A 21,255-nucleotide genomic window follows, 5' to 3' on the forward strand; every position below is an offset into this window, starting at 1 on the left:
GAGAGAGAGAGAGAGAGAGAGAGAGAGAGAGAGAGAGAGAGAGAGAGAGAGAGAGAGAGAGAGAGAGAGAGAGAGAGAGAAAGAACAGAAGAAGATGGGAGAAAAGAAGTGGAGAGGATGATTTTTGCTACTGAATAATGGCTGGCTTATGAGTATGGGCACCATTTGTGACTGTCAGGCTCCTTACACGGTCCTAGAAGTTAGATCCAGTCTCAGAGGTAGGCCTTATTTTTAATCTCCTTTGAAGAGGGTTGAGGATCAATCCCAGATATCTGTTGCTGGTTCATCTTGATTTAGCATAACTGCAGAATGCAGACATCATTTTCTAACAATGGCACACCCAGCTATATTACATATTAGCACTTTTGGGGGGCACTTTTATTGGTAGAGAGACCCCTTCACAAGGAAACTCTCTCTACATTATGCAGATTGATACCTTCCCTGCACCTGTCTTAGCACACTGAGAGATGATCTAGTGATTTGCCTAAGGTTAAATAGCAAATGTGTATGAGAGAGAGAACATAGACTCTGAGGCCAGGAAATATCATGGCTGCTTACTAGAGTGCTTTTAGGCTTGTGAAGGGCTCTGTAGATATTGTTTCCTCTGATCCTCACAACAACCCTACCAGTAAAGGACTCTTTTATCCATTTTACAGATGAAAGAATTGAGACCTAGAGAGGTTGACTTGCTCAGGGTCCCCCAGCCAGTAAGTGTTAGAGGTAATATTTGAATCTGGAGCTTTCTGACTCTCTCACACACTCTGTCCCCGATGCATGCCATGCTGGCAACCCCATGGGATGCTAGGGCTCTGTTCAGTTGGACTTAAGTTTGGTAGCCATGGAGACCTACATTCTCATTCCTGGTTCCAAAGCCATCTCCTGCAGAAAGCCAGGGCATATGCTGTTCACCTCTCCTCACCCCTGCTCTAATCTGGAAAGTGGGCATAAATAGATCCAGTTGCTTCTCAGCAATGTGGAGAGAATCTGGTGGGTGGTCTCAGTTGCTTTGAAGATCAAGAATCAGTGTATGGACAGTAAAGAGAAGCTTCTAGACACTTTCTGTCATGAAAAGCAAAACTAAAACCTTATCACCTTTTAGAAGCTGAGAACAATCAAGTGGTGAGTCTCCAGGAGGTCTACCCAATAGTGTCCAGACTAAATTGTTGGATATTTGATTGCTTCCTGGTTTGAGAAGCTAGTGCCTCAGTTTTGGGGGGGCAAAATTCTTGTGACCTTCCTTGGTATGGCCCATTTCCCCTCTCCTAAATATAGTAGCATGTATCACCCACTGCCTCTCCTGTTACTGTACCCTGCTGAGCAGCCCCACATGACACGTGTAACTTTAGAAGGGTTGTTGTGCCCTGGTCCTGCTGGAGCGTGTGAAATCTTTTCCTCACAAGCAAGCCCAGGGCTGCCATTGAGACCCTGTGTGCCTTGAGGGGAATGTGAGTTCATGAATGGAGTCCAGTTACCTGCCTTAGTGCCTACAGAAGCAAGATGCCTTTGTGAGGGGGTGCTGGGCTGGCAGGGGTGGGGAGATGCCTTCTGCTGACTACTCGGTGCCTTCCCTGGCACCTGCTCAGATCTAGGCTGATTGCTCTGCAGTCAGATGAGTTGAGTTAGAGTTGATATTAAAATCAGACCAGGTCCACATAGTGATTCCTCCATTTTTGCAGAATTATAGAGAGCCAAATCGGGAAGGGCTCTTAGGAGTCATCTAGTTTAGCTTCCTCATGTTGCAGACTAGAAAACTGAGGTCTAGACTAAGTGATTTGGGGTTAAAGTCATAAGGCTGGTGTGTAGTTGAATCAGGATTCAAGCCCAAGTTTTTGTGTTCCCTTTCTAAGGAAAACTAAGGATTTCTTCAGTTTTGTGTGTGTGTGTGTGTGTGTGTGTGTGTGTGTGTGTGTGTGTGTGTGTGTGTGTGTGTGTAATGGACCCCTTGGTACTCTGATGAAGCCCCAGGACCCCTTCTCAACTTGATGTTTTTTAAATGTATAAAGTAAAATACCAGTGATACAAAGGAAGCCAGTTCTATGAAAATAGAGCTACTGCTTTCTCATGTATATAAAGAGGATCCAGGGATATTTTAGCAGGGAGCAAATCCCATTCCTCGGAACCTGTGGCCCTTGCCTCCATGTCTACCCTGGATCTGCGATCAGAGAACCACTGTTTAAATCCAGCTCATGCCCCTTGCTAGAGATGCATGGCCTCCTGCTGGATTTTTATCTCTCTGGGTTTGAGTTTCCTCATCTATAAGATGAAAGTATTAGACTTGATGACCTCAAAGGTCCCTTCCAGCAAAAATCCCATGCTGCTGGGATGCATGGTTGACTCTGACTTCCCCTAGGTTTGGGAAGCAGTCTTTTAAAGGGGAAAGAGCCTTCCTCTTGCCTCTCTTCTTGACTTCCTCCCTCCCACCCCATCAGTAAAGCCAGAGAGACAGGTGCTGCCCCAAACAAACAAATAAGTATATAAATAAATAAACAACCCAGCTAAAACCGATGCCTCAAACTAAAAGCTTTGGGGGACTGCTCTTGTGGGTTATTTGTGAAGCAGCATCCACGTCCAGGGTTGGGGGTTCCTGGCACATGCCCATGGACTTTGAAAGGGCCTGAATCGCTCAGTAAGCATCCTGGGCGCTGACTCTAGGATCCTGGATAAGGAGGCTAGGGGTAAAGGCCACTGACAGAGGCAGCTGCGTGTGTGCATTAACCACTCATCAAAATCAAATGACAAAGCCCTGCAAAGGGAAAACAGAAATTAAAAATATAAAAGGCAAATGGCTTCAACATTTTATTTTTAAAGTCCAGCTGTTATTTGGCTTGAATGTGACAAGACAGCATTTCTCGCTCACCACGATATTTATAAATCCCCCAATTCATCGGTGTTGAGGATGTGCAGAACACGTTTTTGCCCTGGTTGAGGCTGAAACAGTTGAGGACTTTAAAAGGATTGAGTGGTCCCCAATCCCTGGGCTCTAGAGGAGACAGAAGCAGGAGAGAGGGGATTCTCAGTCACTATGAATTCATTAAGGCTGATCAACAACTTCTACTTTTTTGGCAAATATTTATGTGAATTTTTTTCCCCCTTCTCAAAGCTCTGTTTAGAGGAGGAGCTAATCCTTATTCCAATTCACAAGTAGGAGAAAAACTCAAACTTGTAGTCCAGTGTCCTATGTTCTAGTCCAAGCTCTATTAAAATTTTATTTTGTGAGCTTGGACAAGTCACCTCATTCCCTGGGCTTTTAGAAAATAGTGGATGGTAAAATGGTGGGATGAATGGTCTCCAAAGTCTATTACAGTCCTAATATTCTGTTTTATGTTATAAAGTTACTTTTCTTCTCTAATATTGTACATTCTCAGGTACTTTCCAAACCTAACACCTTTGTTCTAAGATTCCTCCCAGTTCTGACATTCTCTGTTCTAGGTTCCTTCCTAGTTTTGACCTTCTATGTTCTAAGATCTCTCTCAGGTTTGATATTTCAAGGTTCCTCCCAGTCCTGACATCCTCTATTCTATTTTCTAAGGCCTTCCTGGGTCTGACAGTCTGTGGTTTAAAATTCTTTCAGCTTTGCTGTTCCCAGTTGTATATTTTAAGATTCCTTCCTGTTTTGGCATTCCATTTTATGTTCTAAAATCCCTTCCAGTTCTGAAAGTCTGTTCTCTCAGGTTCTTCTGATTGTCAATGTTCTTTATCCCAAGGTCCCTACCAATTCTGACTTGCTGTGATTCTCAGGTCTTCAGAAAACCCACAACATGTTTTGCTATAGCAAAAATGAGTTCAGTTCTCCCTGATGTCTTCCTGATCTCTAGGGCTTCATTCATTCATTCAATAGCAATAGATAGACTCAATCAGTTGATCTTGCTTACTTGTGTTGGTTTGCACAGAAAGTACTTGCTAAAGGACCCTAAATCTGGCTTTCCAATGTCCTAAAACATTTCCTTTTAGTAAAAAGGACCTGCCCAATCTTAGACAAAGACAAGATGACCTTATTTTTATATAGGATCCTGTCAGGCTTAGAGAGCTGAAAGTATAACCTTTTCTGTGAATAAAAAATTGCTTTTGATTCAATGGGGCTAGATTATAAACTGAGGAACTACTTTAAAAAAATACTTTACTTTGTGTCTTAGAATCAGTCATACTAAGTATCATTTTTAAGGGAGGAGAGCAGGAAGGGTTAGGTGGCTGGGGTTAAGCGACTTGCCTGAGATCACACAGCTACAAAGTGTCTGAGACCAGATTCGAACCTAGAGTCCTCCATACTCTAGTCCTGTCCCTCTATCCTCTGTACCACCTAGCTGCCCCTGAGACACATACTTTTAAAAAGGCTGCCTTGACTTTGAGGATCCTATTCCTTGATGTAAAACCTTCCAAGCAGGAGACTGTGGGTGGCACAGAGTAGGATGGCCTCCCTTCCCCCAAAAAGTCCCCCTGCTTTTTGGGGGTGGTTTTAGGAGTCTTTGACAGAATTCATTCTCATTCTTTCAGAATTTATAATGACCTAAATAATTTTATAATAGGAATAAGAAAACAGCATGATTTTTCTTGAGACCTTTTCCAAACACCTCATCTAGGGATAGGAAGACTTCTCAGAGTATGCTAAATCCTTTTTCTTACTAGGAGGACAGGTGACTCACTGACAAGGGTAACAAAGGAAGTCTCTGGCATTGCTTGGAATGGGGTCCAAGCTTTAGATCTTTGATGGAGTTCTGAGGGTCCTTGGATCAAGTTCTATCTTGGGAAAATTCATCATATGTGAACCTGTGGAATTTTAGAGTGCGTAGAGATCATCTTGGCAGCATTTGTTAACCTCCCACCCAGGTCTTGTCTCCAGTGACAGAACCAAGGTCTATTCCAAGCTCTATTTCTTAGTCAGCTAGCTCTCATTCATTCATTCATTAAGCAAGCAAACATTTATTAAGCTTCGAATATGTGCCAGCCTGTGGGGAATATAGAGTTAAAAATGAAACAATCCCTTCTTGTAATAAGGAAGTTCTTCCTCATACTAAATGGAAATCTGCCTTCCTGCAACTTCTTTCTATTGAATCATTTGTTCTTCAAATGAGCATACAATTTCTTTTTTCCTAATGACACCCTTTTGGATATTTGATCAGGGGTTGGAGGTCTGAGGTTGAGTTTAGGTCCCACCACTGTGTGACCTTGAGTCATTCACTTCCCACTCTGGACTTGAGTTTTCACAAATGTCAAACAAAGTGATTGAACCAGTCAGGCCCGTGAATGTCTGACTTCACTGCTCAATGATTAAGACAATTGTGTAGCATGTTAGACTTATAGTAGCAAGTCTTAGCAACCATAGCCACTAAGAGAAATTATTCATAAGAGAGCAGTGAAGGTAGGTGTCAGATTCTGGAAAGGCAAGGAGTACTGAAACTGGCCATCAGGGCAGTTCTGGGGAGGGAAGGACAGAAAGTAGAAAAAGAACATATTCTTACTGGGGGCTTCTTTTGGTTGTGAAAGCAGTCTTGACTCTTCATTCTATGCAGAATCCTACACTAGGTGCTATTAGGGGAGTAGCAATACAGTTTTTGTCCTTGGCTTACTTAGGCTAAAAAGCAGACAGATAATCATGAAAAGAATCTTGTATGTAGAGTTCAAAAACTTAGTAGTAGGGGAGGTCTGTAACCCATGGGGCAGTCAGTTGATTCTGATTCCTCACCCAATTTTGCACATGTGGGTTACAGACCTCCCCCACTCAAGTGTAAGTGAGGTGCTTACACTTTTGGTGATTAAATCTAAAAATGGGCAGGGTAGAGTTAATCCCATCTTCATGCTTATGTTTTACACATTTAAAGATGTCATTCTGAGAATGGGTCCATAGGTTTCCCCAGGCTGCCAAAGGAGCCAAGGCCAGAAAAAAAAGGTTAAGAAATGTCTGGATTAGATAATCTCATCTATAATCCTTTATTAGCACTGGGCAATGCCTACACTTTCAGAACAAAAAGAGAATAAAAAGTCACATTGGAAAGACTAGGCAATGTTAGCCAAACTTGTGTTTGGACTTTGGGGATCTGGCCTCCTAAAGATGAGTGGGCACTCAGTGCTCTTAGCTTAGAGAAGGACAAGCCCACCATGAAAAAGCAGCTCAGAAGAGAATCAAGAGAACTGGCAACACAGCCCCATTGAATGTAATGGGCAGGAGTGGGAGGACCAGTAAAGCAGTGTTGAGGAAAAAACAAAAAAAAAACCAAAAAACAGAGTTCAGAAGGGCCTTGCCTATGGCCTGGTGCTATACTGTGAAGATCACAAAATGTATTTTACTGTGGATATAAACGGTTTTACAGGAGCCTGTGCACCAGTTTATATCAGTACTATATATAAAGTGCAGCCCTCTTAAACAAACAGATAAAGTTCTCTTAAGGAAATATATTTGCTGCATCTTAAAAGCTCCAAAATAACTTTTAATGTTGGTGGAGAACAATTTCTATTGAATCTTCCAGGTGATGGAAAGCTCCTGTTGTGGCAAAAGAAAGAGGTTTAAGCAATAGAAGCCACTCCTGGAAAGCTTCCCGAGTGCCCCATAACAGACCAGCCCTGATTTGTTACATGGAAGGCCAACAGCAGAAAAACCTGACCACACATACAGTTTTTCTTTGGCCAGGCAAGTAAACTTGGCCACCAGTCAGTATGGTGTCCACCTCGAGGATGGCTTGTGAGTTTCATGACCTCGTCTCCCTTTCCAATCTAAGAAGTATTTATTAAACAAGTACTCCATGAAAGCATTGGGATAGTCATTGGAAATACAAAGATGAAATTAAATACATATTTCCTGCCTTCACGTCCCTTAGGTTTTACTGGAAATCCTTTGAAGCAGCATAATGGAGTGGTCCATGTAGGACCAAGTAGACCCTTTCTCAGAACCGTGAAAGTATTTCTTTTCTCTTTACTCCTGTACAAAGCCCATATCTGTCCTCAACAGTTGCTAAGGCAGTTGAGGAAGAAGATTTGGTCACCAGCAAGAGGAGAGGTCAGAGACAAGGCTATATTCTATTAGCCCATTTTACCCAAACACCTAAAATCACAGTTGACTTGTGGGGTAAATGAAGGTTCTTTAATCTATGCAGGCCAATTTGTCAAGTAAAGGAAAACTGTGAGGTTTTATCTCTTTAGGCCATAATCAAGCAAAATGAAGATTTCCATTTTCATTATTTATTCCTTCCTCTTTTCCTTTAACCAATATTATTGCCTCCTACATGCATATCACTGATAATAATAATAATGATGTTAATAATAATAGTTTTATGGTGCTATGAGGTTTAAAAGAAACTCTTTCCTTTAAACAGCCTCATGGCATAGAGAGTAAAAGTGCCATTATTCCCAATTTTTGTAGATGAAGAAACTGAGGCCCAGAGAGGTAAAGCAACTTAGCCAAGGCTACATAATTAGTGAGGAGCAAGCCAGAATTCGAACTGTCTTTTGGCTTCAAGCTCAGTGAGTGTCCCATGATGATTAGAATTCATAACTGGTCACAAGTGTCCTGGGAGGTTGTCCATTTCCAGATCGTAAATGTGATTAGCCATCAAAGGTGGTGTCATTGGGTATTGTCAACTCCCTTTTTTCCCCTTTGTCATTAAATGCAGTGTTTTCTTATTTGCTCTTTTTTCTTCCTGGCAGTTTTGTTTTTAATGACAATCTCTCTTATTGATTCTTCTAAAACTAGGCTATCACCGTCATCATTTCTGTAAGGAAAGGGAAGGAAATAAACCTTTATATAGTGCCTACTATGTATCATCGTACAAATACCTCACTTGTTTCCTCCATAATACCATAAGTGCTGTTATTATTTTATAGTTAAAGAAATTGAAATTAATAAGGACTTGCCTAGGGTCACACAGTTAAGTGTCTGAGGCCAGATTGGAACTCAGCTCTTCCTGGCTCCAGGCCTAGCATTCTATCCATCATACCACTCAGGTTTACAAAGTGCTTCCTTCCAAACATCCAGGTGAGGCAGGTTGTACAAATATTATTAGCTCTATTTTTCAGATAAGGAATCTAGGAGGCTTAAGTAAATTAACTGGCTTTCCCAGGATATTCCATGGCTTTAGTTAGTACTAATAGTAGTAGTGACAGCAAAAATATTATAATTTATAGTTAAGAAAGTACCTTGAATACTTTACCTCATTTGATCTTTACAAATACTCCTCTGAGGTAGATAGCAGAAGGTATTTTCACTCCAGTTTTACAGACAAGAAGACTGAGGCACAAAGAATTTAAATTATTTGTCACAGATCACAGAGTCAGAACCTGAACTGGACTTTTAAGTCCAGGACTCTTTCTGATATATCATTTTGCCTTCAGGGAGCCAAGGTGTACAGTTGCCAAGGCCCCAGTTGGATTGTGACCACAAGAAAGCACAAAGGTAAAAATTCATCGATTTTTGCATCATATTATAAACTGTTACATTTAGGGTCAGGTTGTCAAAAGTAACTCTGAAGCAAAAGTTAACATACCAAGTCTCAGCCTAGGAGAGAATTCCACAAGCACTGTATTCAACCCTTCAAAATTTATACTAAAAATACAAATTGAAGCCCATTGGTTTCTCTCTCTCTCTCTCTGAGAGAGAGAGAGATCTTCCACTTCTATAGCATAAAAAATTCTTCATGCTACTTCAATATAAGTTCCCACTCTAAGGGAAGATTGGTTCTGAATGAAGAGGACAAAACGAAAGGGGATAATTATTACTTCTGGCTACTATAGACCTCCTTGGAGAATGGAGAAACCAAGCCTAAATCTCTGTTCTTTTCTCTTTTGGTTCTCTGTCTGCCATAGGCCTGACCTGAAGACAGAGATCTGAAGTGTGACCCTCCAGTAGATCCATGGTCAAAAGCTAATTGATAGAGGAGGGAGTTCTCTACCTTATTCCTTCACTTTGAATAGATCTAAATGGTGGAATAAAGAGATGAGTCTTGCTTTGGGATGTTACATTTTCATTGGATTCCAACTCCATTTTCCAGTGTTCATGAAGAAGGACACTCTGAAATATCACTTACAATAAGATGTTGAAAAGGTTTCTATTGGGGTAGCTGGCTTGCATTGATGAAAGAAGAATGTAACGTAGAGGTAGAAAAGTTTATAATGGCTGCATGCCAACAAGGACATGCCAACTTCATGGCAACAAAGGCAAAACACACTTTATTTGCTTAAATAAGAAATCTTGGTCACAAACCAGATAGGTCTTCCATCAACCATTAAATATGAGATAGCTTGGGGTAGTAGTGATAAGAGGACTAGGATTTGGTGTGACCCTACATGAGTCACTTGAACTCAAATTTCCTTATCTGTAAAATGAAAATATTAATAGCCCTGGCCCTCAGGGTTGTTTAAAAGATCAAGGGAGCTCATGTAAATATTAAACATTAAATACTAGGTAAACATTACCTATTATTATTTTGATTGAACTGTTCGATAGCTCCCAATGGGGAATTTACCAGTGTAAGTTAGAATCTTTTTTGCCAACTTAGAGTCTTAGGCAGTTGCCTAGGAGCATTAAGAGGTTAAGTGACTTGTCCAGGGTCACACAACCAGTGTGTGTCAGGTGTGATTCTTTCTGAATCCAAGTCCAGACCTCCTGCTAGTCAGTGGCATTCATTATCATCATCAATATCATCAATTATTATCATATCATATTTTTTCTGAGATTCAAATAGAAATGGTCCTAAGATAAGTCATTACCCTGCTATTATTCTTTTCTATTTAATGTTGTATAAACATTGTACAGGTGATAAAATGATTTCTTTTGTAGTTGAATGAAATTATGAAGATCAAAGCTCCCCCTCTGTAGGCACACTGAATGTATTCTTTGTAGAACTCTGGTAGCAGATAGGAAAACAAGGATCATAAATACCTCATTATGTACTCACATGATTTGATCTCTCCTGCTAAGTCTCTATAATTTGAAAACTATTTATTTTACATAGTTTGGAGGTTAGGACTATTTGTTATGATAACATCAATTTAAAACATTATTCTTAAGATTCTCCCCCTCCTCCTGCAAGTGATTGAGGACAACTGTTTGGTCTGTGATAATGGTTTATCTGTAGTATAATTTATTAGTTGAGTTCTCCAGGATATTTTGAGGTCCATATTTATAGCATGGGTATTTGTACTAACCATCTATCTGTCCATCAATGATAACAAGCTTCCAGAATATAATTCTAGACACCACCAGGACCTATCTTGCTGGGTATTTGGACGGAGCAATCTTTTGCACCCCGTAGTGATGAAGTTGCACAGTCTCTGCCATCACCTTACACAATTTGCTTTGATTGCTAAATCTGGGCTCCTTAAGAATGTCCTGTAAATACTGGTGCCTGGTCTTGGGCCTGAATTGCAAGCTGATTTCATTCTTAAAGAATCTTTAAGATTCATTCATTCATTTGAAACTCTCTTGTTGGCATATAGTTGGTCATTTTTCATATGAATATTGTCCGTTGTTTTCATTATAGGATGTATCTGAAAGTAAATTGCATTTGGTTACATTTGACAAATCTCATGGTATATACTTCCTATCAACTATTTCTTATGATCAACCATTTACTATTGCTTAGTGAAATATCTTTTTTCTAAAAGTATTTCTATAGTTTTTTTTCTTTTAATTTATTCATCATCTCTTTTGGAGAATGCCATATAATCACAAGATATAGATTTAGAACTCTAGGGGTCCTTAGGATTCATCTGGCCCAAAGCCCTCATTTTATACATGAGGAAAGTAGGGGCCAGAACTTTTAAGTGACTTGATGAAGGTTATACAGTTGCAGAAATAGGATTTGAATGCAAGCCTTCCAATTCCAAGTCCAGTGTTATTTCTGTTATGGCAATCTGAGTGTCAATCTTCTTTCTCCTTTTTATCAAGAAAATATTAATTTTTCTGTCACAGCCTTAGAGTGACAGCCCTGTGTTTTATCAATATTTTATGGATTGTTGTTCTTATGGGAGGATGGGGATGTGACTTACCATGGTGGTTGTTTTGTCTGAGACAGTATCCACAGCTTTGGGGATGAGCAGTCTATATGGGGTGGTCAAGCTAGACTGTTTCCTTCCCTTCATGGCTTGAAAAAAGAGATAGTTGGCAAAGCACAGAAAATAGTTTTGAGGAGAACTTGTCTTATAAAATGATAAGATCTTAGAAATAATCTTAGAGGTCATTTAGTTTCATACCCTAATTTAATACAAATTCCATCTGCAATATATCCTATCCTCAAGCCTCTTCTCAAGATTCTTGAGAAGAGGCTTGAGGATAGGGCATAGGTAATTTTTATAAAGCCAGGAATATTAGAACACAAGATTGTCCTCGAGGTGGTGGGTGCTGGGACCTTGATTTGTCCAATAAACAAGCCAATGACCTAACTAGGATGAGTAATCTTTTTGAAACTCAAGTTGCTGCTTAGCCTGTGTTTTTGTCAGTATTATTCTGATTTCACAAAATGTATGTATTTTTAAGGGATGCTTATATATTGGGTATGTGTTGGGGAGGTGGGGCACATGTGTGACTATGTCCCTCAATCCTAACAGTTTTCAGTTTATTGGAATTAGTCTCATAAATTAGCCCAAGTTTTTGAGGGTTAAGTGAGCAGTCTCACCCTTCAGGTCAGCAGCCTGTGGATTTTAATTCTATTGGGTCCTCACCCCCTATGTTTTGCTAGGTTGAATGAAGCCCATGGATTTTGCAGCTTACTAGCCCCATGTATGGGATTGGAGGTGGGGAGCAAAAGGGAAAAGATCTAGCTGAATCTCAGCTAGCTTCCCCTGGAAGGGTTAGTAACCAGAACCAATTGTCACCCTCATTATAGCTCCAGTCACATCTGGTCTCTGGCTAAATGGCTCCTGCTGCCTTAGCTCAGCAGCTTGCAAGTCCTGCGTATATGGTACATGTGGAGATGTAAATATCGACAGTCTAGCTGATGCTCTGTGTGCAAGTTTCTGGAGAGAGACAGACAGAGAGACAGAGACAGAGACAGAGAGAGATATCTCCAGACTATTCTGGGAAGTACCAGTTTAATCTAGATGAATTTTTTTTAGCTATATGAACCAAATGTAACTTAATTAAAGAAGGAGAAGAAAAAGAAGAAGAAGAAGAAAAAAGAAAACTCTGCCCCTGAAATGGAAAGCCAGGGACTTTGGAAAATATAGACGAGTATCTTGCTGGGTAGAATTTCCTTCATTTTGCAAAGCCACGAGCCACATGCATCAGCTCACCACAAAGTCATTAAGTCTTTTTAAGCTCAGATGAAAAACATTAACAAATACCACAAAAGGCTTTAGTATGGCCCCTTTGTTCATTCACATATGGCACGTTATAACTCCTGCGCCACTCGGGTGGTGTGTTTGTTTAAGCTGCCTCCATCAGGCTGGGCCCTGAAAGAACAAAAGACATCTTGAGCAATCCTAAGCAGGAAACAGGCTAATCTAAACATGGTTTGTGACACTCTAAGTAGAATAGAAAGGGGAGGGATTGATTAGTCATTAATGTCCAATTGGCTCCATATGGATGTTGCAATAATAAGGCCTTTCTCAAAGCAGTAGCACAGTTATTGAATTAGAGGTTTATGTTTCCTCTGAGCTGACCTTCGGGAATTCCCATTTTTGGTTCTTCTTGTTGATGTTTCAGGAGAATGGAGTCTCTGATAGGGAAAATTGAAGACTTCTCTGCAATAACTCTTGCTTATAATATTGTACACGAGGACTGTTTTTACTTAGCAGAGTTTGCATCTCTGCTGCACTTTTCAGTTTGGGGCATGTCCTTGAATCTTTTAGTAGGTGACATTTGAACAATCAATTCGACATTGGCATGAATTTTATAACTAGTAATGGGTTCCTCTAATGAACTTAACTGTTTAGTTTTAGAAGTGCTCTCCATGTTGAGTGTGGGGAGTGGACAAAGAAGGTCCCAGCTGAAGAACAGAATGGTATTGGCATATAGGGGAATGACAGCTGACTGTACAGAGACTATGGGATGTGCCCTCTACTTCTTCCCTAGGTTGAGCGGATTTCCTGCGATTGATCTACCTATTTTTGTCTTTTGTCTTAGAGTTTTATCTCAGCCACCCTCTAGAATCAGACAGTTCTAAGACTTCTAAGAATACTTAAGCTTCTCTTGGAAAGAGAACCCTGACTATAGATGATAAGTAAGAAAAAAAAAAATGACACTTTGGGAACAAAGTGAGGGATGAAAAATTCAAATGTGCCCTTAGATACTGAAGGCTTATAATCTTCTGAGGCTATGATTTGCTACCTATTCAGTAGGTTTATGGAGAGGAAAGTGCTATGTAAAACTAAAAGTAATGTAGAAATTGAAGCCATTGTTAGGATCATCTTTCATATCTTTGATCGATCAACCAGATTCTATTTGGGAAATTATGACATTATGTCTTTACATAGGTTGTTCCATGACTCCAAAGAAAGACCAATGGCCAGGGTCTGCAAAAGGAATAAAATAACATTGAATTAGGAAGAAAACACATTTATTCTTTTCCTTTTCTTTTGGCTTATCTAATTACTCTTATGTTGTTTTTTTTTCCTATCAACTTAGCCACAAGAGTAGTCAAACTCTATGATGTTGTCAAAAAGAAATATTATTTAAATCCTAACCAGTTTCCTAATTCTAAAATTCATTTCTCACCCTGGTAAGAATAAGAGAATTTTTGAAATCTATACAGATCACAGACAGAAAACTGTCCACAGTGCTGTAATTTATTACATTAAGATGTATTTGTTGGTTTGGTATTTTTTTGGGGGGGCAGAATCAATGTTAATAAAAGAATATGACCAGAATGCCAATATTCTGCCCTTTCCCCTAATATTTGATTTACCTTTGCTCAATTTTTTTAAAAAAATTAGGTTTCTGGCATACTCCTCATTTTGTACATTAGCAAAAACAAGGAGCAATCATCTGTGTCCTCTAACTCCCACCCAAATCTCACATGTGAGCCTCAAAGACATTTTATTTGACAGACAGGTTGAAGGAGCTAAGAACGTACTTATGGTTTGAAATGCAGTGATTGTCAAGAGTTCTGATGCGCAACAAAATATTCTACATTTGTCTCTCTTTATTAATAAGTATTCAGTTACAGCTTAAGAGACCACTCAAGTATTTCCACCCTTCACTATAATTCTTTGTATAAATAGGACCATTTTCTCTAATTTACCTTGGACTCAACATAGTCATTCTTTTGAGGCACCTAGGGAAAAGTGTTGACTCTTAAGCACCATTCTCAAGAATCAGAATTTCTGAGTTGAGAGGGATCATTACATTTGTCTAGTCCAACTTGTATATCCCTGGAAAGTAGTCATCCAATCCTCACTTGGTGACCTCTAGTGATGTAGAACTCACTACTCTTTGAAGCAGTTCACTTTTGAAAAGCTCTCAGTTGTATGTGTCTGTGGGGAGTGGGAGGGGCGGAAGGTGGAATTCTTTCTTTCAGAAATCTCTGTCTCTGCAATTTCCACCCTCCTTCCTCACTAGTTCAAATTTTTCTTTATTGGGTCAATCAGAATAAGTTGCATCCATTCCTCCACATAAGAGCCCTTCAAATACTTGAAGACATTCATTATCATTTTCATCATCATCATCATGACATACAGTGGCATAATTCTTTCAAGGGTTTACGAAGCACTTATCTCCATAGGCCCACACCTATCCAAAAGATTACTTTTCTGAACTGAATGTCCTAAAGTTTTTCAACTTGTCCTTGAATAACATGATTTCTAGTTCATTTGCCATCCCAGTTATCAAACTGTAGATATGCTTCAATTTGTCAAGGTTTTTCCAGAAATATGGTGAGCAGAAGTAAAGTTCACACAAATTCTAACCAGGAGAGAGGACCACAGAATGATCATTTCCACAGAGCTGAATGCTATTCCACTTTTAAAAAATTCAAGTTTATTGATACCATTTTTCTTTACATAGTATATATTTCCTATTATATCTGTACCCCTTTTCCCCTTCAGAGAGAGCCATTCAGTATAACAAGGAATAAAAGAAGGGAAAGACAAGTTCTGCAAAATTGATCAAGTTACTGAAAAAGCCTGATATGAAATTCAATGTTCTCCACTCACCCGTGGGTTTCCACCTCTGCAAATAAAGTGAAGTACCAGAGGAGGCACTCCATCAATCTTTGGGGCCAAACCTAGCTAAGACCAGTATGCTCAGTATTAAATTTCAGGGTTTTTTGTTCTTTCCATTTATTTTGCCATACTTGTATATATTGTTTTCCTAGTTCTTCTTATTTCACTCTGAATCAGTTCATGTATGCCTTCCCATGCTTCTCTGTATTAATTGTGATATTCTTTTATATTTGTGTACCACAGCTGATTTAACCATTTCCCCAGTTGATGGGCATCTATTCTATTTCAAGTTTTTTTGCCATCACCAAAAGTACTGTTACAATTATCACCATGCCTCTTTTTAATGCAGACTAAAATTGGATTTGAGGCAGATAGGTGACTCAGTGGGTAGAGTGCTGGGCCTGGAGTCAAGAAGATCTAAGTTCAAATCTGACCTCAAACACTTACTAGCTATGTGATCCTGAGAAAGTCCCTTCACCTTTGTTTGCTTTAAGCCACTTGACCAAAACAAACAAACAAACAAACAAACCATGGACAGTATTGGCATGCTCACAGAGCCACAAAGAATCAGACATGACTGAACATCAACAAAGATTGGATTAGATTTTGGTTTGTTATAGCTTCTTTTCTTTTCTTTTCTTTCTTTCTTTCTTTCTTCTTTTTTTTTTTTTTTTTTTTTTTTTTTTTTTTTTTTGCTATAGTATAGACTTGGGGAGATATCTGTTCACCTCATTTCTTCATATCTTCCAGATAAGCCCACAAATACTGATATTATAAAATAGCATAAAAGGCAGTAGGGCATAAATAGAACTCCAGCCATTGAGTCTGGGAGACCCAGGTTCAAGTCCTGCCTCTGACATATTCACTGGGTGATCTTAAATAGATCACTTAAGATCTTAAAGCCCTACATCCCAAATATCTCTCTTAGCCTATAAGAGGTAGAACTTTGGCTTATCAGCATCAATAAAATGTGTTTTTGCATTAGTTTCCTATACTGGTGGAATAAAATAGGGTAGGATAGAATTATGTTAGAGCATAATGATATAGCACACAATAATGTTGATTACAATATAATATTGGGTATAGTATAGGATAGTATAGGACAGTATATTTTTAAATAGGATAGTATAATATTAGATTATAGTATAGTACAATATAATACTGTAGAATAGTAGGTATGATAAAGCAATATATATTATCCCTGCCCTAATGGAGTTTTTGCTCTTGAAACAAAATACTACCAAGAAAAAACGCTCCCCTGAAATGCGTTGTTCAACTTTTCATTCCCCAGCAAAGTGGCCTCTAGAAGTATGATTTATAGCAGGAGAATTGTGGTGAAGACACTGGCCCTTTCCAACAGACTACATAAACAAATTAAACTTGTGACTTTTTCCTCTAATCATTAAAATAAAACGCTTCCAGGAAAGGCACAGACACTTCATAAAAGAACCTTTTGCTTTCTACTGTTATAATGAATAATGTAGGCAGAGAGAGGCAGTATGGTATAGTAGATGGAGAGAGCTGTCCATGGAATCAGGATGAGTTGGGTTCAAGTGCCACCCCTAATATGTCCTGGCTTAGAGTGATCCGGGGCCAGGACCATCACAGATCCAGGTTAAAAAAATACATAGTTAACATTTCTCAACTATTAAAATATCTAGAGGAATATCTTCAGAATATTTGAAATATTTAAGGAAGGATACAAACAGAATTAGAGAGACTGAAGTCATGGCTAGGTTGTGGTAGAGAGTATATTTGCCAAAATAATAACAGATCCATTCAATTAATTAAAGTTTACAAAGCTCTTTCTTCACAAAAGTCATGTGAGAAAAGGATTGTAGGTATTATTATTTCCATTTCACAGATAGATCAAATAGCTTGTAAGACTTGATGGCAAGTTTGAAGATTAGGTCTCCTGATTCCAAAAGATACATACTTTCCACATTACCCTGTCTACATATCATTTATGTCTATCATAATTTAATTGTTTGTTTTTTTAAAAAAATTTGTGAATTGGGAGATGAATGATAATTTAGCCTGCTTGGATTTTGTTTCCTTTCTAATTGGAAAGGCAACATGGTATAGTGGAAAAGGAATGGGTTTGGAGCCAGAGGATTTGGGTCCAAATTCAGACTCTGCTGTTTACTCCTGTTATGATCTTAGGAAACCTTCCTAGCTCCAGTTTCTCCCTTTATAAAATAAGAGAGGATGACCCAGGGGGTCCCTTCTGGCTCAAAATCTTTTTCTTGGAATTTACAATATTAAGCATAGCTAGAATAAGAGGTCCTTTCTGTTTTCTAGAAGGTATTCCTTCTTAGGTATGAATTGGACCATATAAGCTCTAATGTCCCTGTCTACTTTGAGTTTCTATAATTAGTTTACCTTTGTCTTGAGTGGAAGAGACCACTTTTCAACAGCTCAGTGGATGATATTGATCTCTCAATCACTGCCAATTGATGTTGATGCTTCAGTTGACTAGTAACCAGTGAAGGGATCTTGGGTCTGCGGTTGGCCTGTCCTATCATAAGGCTTCTTCCTGTACTATACCTAGCCTAGCTTGGGCCACTGACTTTTTTTTTAATCTACCAAATTACATCACTTGCCTTGAATTTAAAAAAAATACCTATCTTCTCTTAAAAGAGGAGAGAGGAAATTTTTAAAGATGAGAATCAGCCATTAAATCACAGACCATTAGGACCGGAGGAAACCTTAGTGATCACTTGAACTAATCTCATTCCTTTTCTAGAGGTAGAAGTTGAGACCAAGAAACTTGCTCAAAATCACATAGCCAGTTAGTGGAAGAGAACCGGATTCAAGGTTGTCCCCTCAGACAATCCCTGATTCAGATACACAGGAGAAATAATTGAGAAACAAAATTATCTTTAATTCATTATTTGGGTGTGCCTTTCAAAAATGACTGAAATCTATTTCCTTTGTAGTTTAAGCATAACAACAGTAAGTTAATTTTAGGCTTTAAATGCACAAATTGGGGGAGGAAAGGCAATTGGAAATTATTTTAAAAGTGTTACTTTTTTCCCCCTTTGAAACAAATACATTTCCTGATCTTCCTTTGAAAACCTTCAAAATGTTATTCAATTAAAATTATGAATTGAAATGTAGAACTGCTTACCATTGCCCCATTCAAATTACAATCTCCAAAATGCTTTAGACTATAGAAAGTTCTGGTGATTTTGTGTCTCTGGGAACTCTCAATATTTTTCTTATATTTTGGTTCAACCAAGCTTCAAACCCAGATCAGCTGACTATAGGGACATCAGATAAACTGACCAGCGAGCATCTTATAGTAAGGAAATACAATTGAATGAGACTTTCTACCTGAAGAGTCAGAAATACTTATTCACTCATTTTGAAATTCATTTCAGCAGCTTATTAGACATCTATCTTGTGGAAAGTCTGACAACACATGTTAGCGATTCCAAGATGACATGAAGACACAGTCCCTGCCCTCAAGGAGTTCTTGGATTATAGATCTTCTATGTTTTGTTCACTTTCCCTCTATAGCATTGTTTCCATCCAACCTCATGTTTCTTTCTACACTGATTGCTGTGATAAATGTGCAGAAATAATGCTGATTATGCAAAAGAGAATGTGATTTTTTTTTGAAAAAAAGGAAAGTGCAAGACAGAGCTAAGAGAGTTTTGTAGTAGAAATCATTTTCATGTGGTGGAGGAGATAGAGACTGGGACTAGAAGGAGGGATCAGGAGGAGGTGGCACCTGACTTTAGTCTTGAACTTGGGCTTTTGAAGGAAGAAATGGATTAGAACATGTGGCAAGAAAAGGTGGCAAGGAATTCATTCTAGGTATGAGGTAAGTAGAGTCCATGGAATATACTAAAGGAGTGCAGGATGATAAAAGGTCTGGTGAACAAATCACTTCAGCTACAAAATGAAGACAAATATGATGAGAAAATGCTGGAGCCAGATTGGGAAAGTCCTTGAAGATCAGAATTGGGGGTCTCTACTTTATTTGGTAGTTGGTTAAGGCTTTGGGGGGCAAGGAAACAACATTGACTGGGTGGTGCATTAGGAAGATGATTAGAATCCTTGTGTTAAAGATGACTTTGAGTAGTGAGATGGAAGGCATCTGTCCTGAAGCAGGGTAGATGCACTTCAAGTAGAAATGAGGAAGTAGATTCAATTTACTTTGTGGTGGCAGAGTCTATAGTGTTGGCAGAGATTGAAGAGTCCAAGACCATTGTGAGGTTTGGAGCTGGGGTGCCTTTGAGATGTCAATTGTGGAAACAAAGAAATCGGAGTTAGACACAGACCCTCTACTTCCCATACTGAGAAAAGAGAAAGTAGGGCATTCAAGCAAAAACTTGAAAACATCTCATTGCAATAGTGAAGAAAGTAATCTGGCTCTCACACAGCTGCTTCCTCTTTGAGGGTCTTGAAGCCTCAACACATACCTTTCCCCCTCTCTTTTGGAGAAGAAACTCCTGAAGTTTCTTCTCTCTTCTCTGTCTGCTCCTAACTCAGAAAAAAAGCTTGCCTTCTTTGTTTCGTGGGGAATGGGAAGTGAGAGCATCTGAGACGGCCCTCCAGTGTTAAACACCTGTGGCACAGCAGTTAACTTAAAATAATATTGAAATGTCTTTTCATCTGACATTCCCCACAAACCTGTCTCCTTTTATGTGTACGCAGGCAAGTATATAAATTGCTGAATCCGTGTCAGTTGTAAAGTAATGGCATGGAGGACGTCATAAATTACCCTGGTGATCCTCAGGAGAAGACACTGTGTCGTATCTGAATAAGTGTTTTGCTCCCAGAGTAATGTATGCCTTCATCTGGCCCAGCAGTCAGCATATTGCCCCGTGTTGATGGATATTGTCAGCTTGAAGCTACACTACATTTCACAGCGCAATAAACATGGCTGTCAAAGCCATAGCAAGTGAAATCAATTTATCCTGTATGGTCAGTGCATTTTAAATGAAATTAATGTACTGTGGGGATGGTGGCAAAAAGGTAGCATATTAGTTATGCATCTCGTGCTCAGGGACTTTCCATGGAAAGCATCTCTCTGCTGAGCTAGTGGGGTCCAAAGGAAGGGGGGCCAGCAAGAAGAGCGGGTTTGTGGGTGCTTTGGGATATCCTCTACACCTTTCTAGAGAAAGAATTCAGCAGAGTAACCAACTTGTTCCTTTTATCCTGTCTTTTGTTCGAAATAAATGATGGCCGTGTTTATGAAATAATAATGCACTTTAATGTTCTAATTTATTACGGACTTTGACATCAACACATTTCTACTTAATCAAGGTATCCTGAGGTAGAGTGGTCGAGTCTAAGATTGATTAGTCCACATTGCTTCTGTACAATAACTCAATTGAACCGAGAGGATTTACTTTTTCCAGAAAGCAGTAACGAAGCTTTTTAAAATATATTTTGCCTCTTTCTGAACTTGTGGGGGCAGCTCTTCTGACTTTCTCAGAAAGTGGATTGACAGTAACGATATCTCCTGCTCTAGAAATGATGCCTAGACATTCTCTAGCTGCATCAGTCTGCTAGAGCATCCCTTGGGTTTCAGGAGATGATGCACTGCAATAGAACTGATGGTTCTGGTTTCTCAAGGTAGGAAAAACCAAACCGTTCATCAGGGAGAGCCACTAACTGATTTCTATAATTTGCATAGTATTTGTTCTAAAGTTTACTCAGTTATATAGTTAAAACCCTGAAGTGGAGTGATTATAGGGGTCCCTTTCAACCCATCAATTATAAAGATCTCATTGAACTTAGGAAATAGTATTTCTTGGGTTAGATGTTGACAAGGAGGGAGTATGAATTTCAACCCAACTTCAGTGAAGTCATTCAATTTGCCTCAAACCCAGTGCTCCTTCTCGCTGAACTCTTTGAACTCATTGTTTCTAGAGATGTCATGACTTGGACTTTGGAGACAACTGGGGCAAAACCCACTAATCCGAGAAGGTCTAGTCCACCAGTGGCTAAAACCAGACTAGACCCAAGTCCTAGGCAAAAGGGTAGCACACAGACAACATCAAAAGTAGGACCCTGGAGCCCCTAAAATGAAGGGATCCCTACTATTTGTCTGAAAAGATGACTGTTGTGGGAAAACAAAGCAATTTATTTTGCTTTGGAATTTTAGAAGGCAACTTGAAAAGCAAAGGATGCTGTGAGAGTTTTTCTAAGAGGTCT

At 39.2% G+C, this 21,255-nt stretch overlaps 1 protein-coding gene across 1 annotated transcript in view; it reads left to right on the plus strand.

The window, feature by feature from the left end:
* SOX6 (SRY-box transcription factor 6) overlaps positions 1-21,255 on the plus strand; it is a 676,476-nt gene that overhangs the window by 632,213 nt on the left and 23,008 nt on the right. The gene's annotated exons all lie outside the window — the stretch shown is intronic.

The sequence above is a fragment of the Gracilinanus agilis genome, chromosome 6 (genome assembly GCF_016433145.1).
Source record: "Gracilinanus agilis isolate LMUSP501 chromosome 6, AgileGrace, whole genome shotgun sequence".
NCBI classification, from domain to species: Eukaryota; Metazoa; Chordata; class Mammalia; order Didelphimorphia; family Didelphidae; genus Gracilinanus; species Gracilinanus agilis.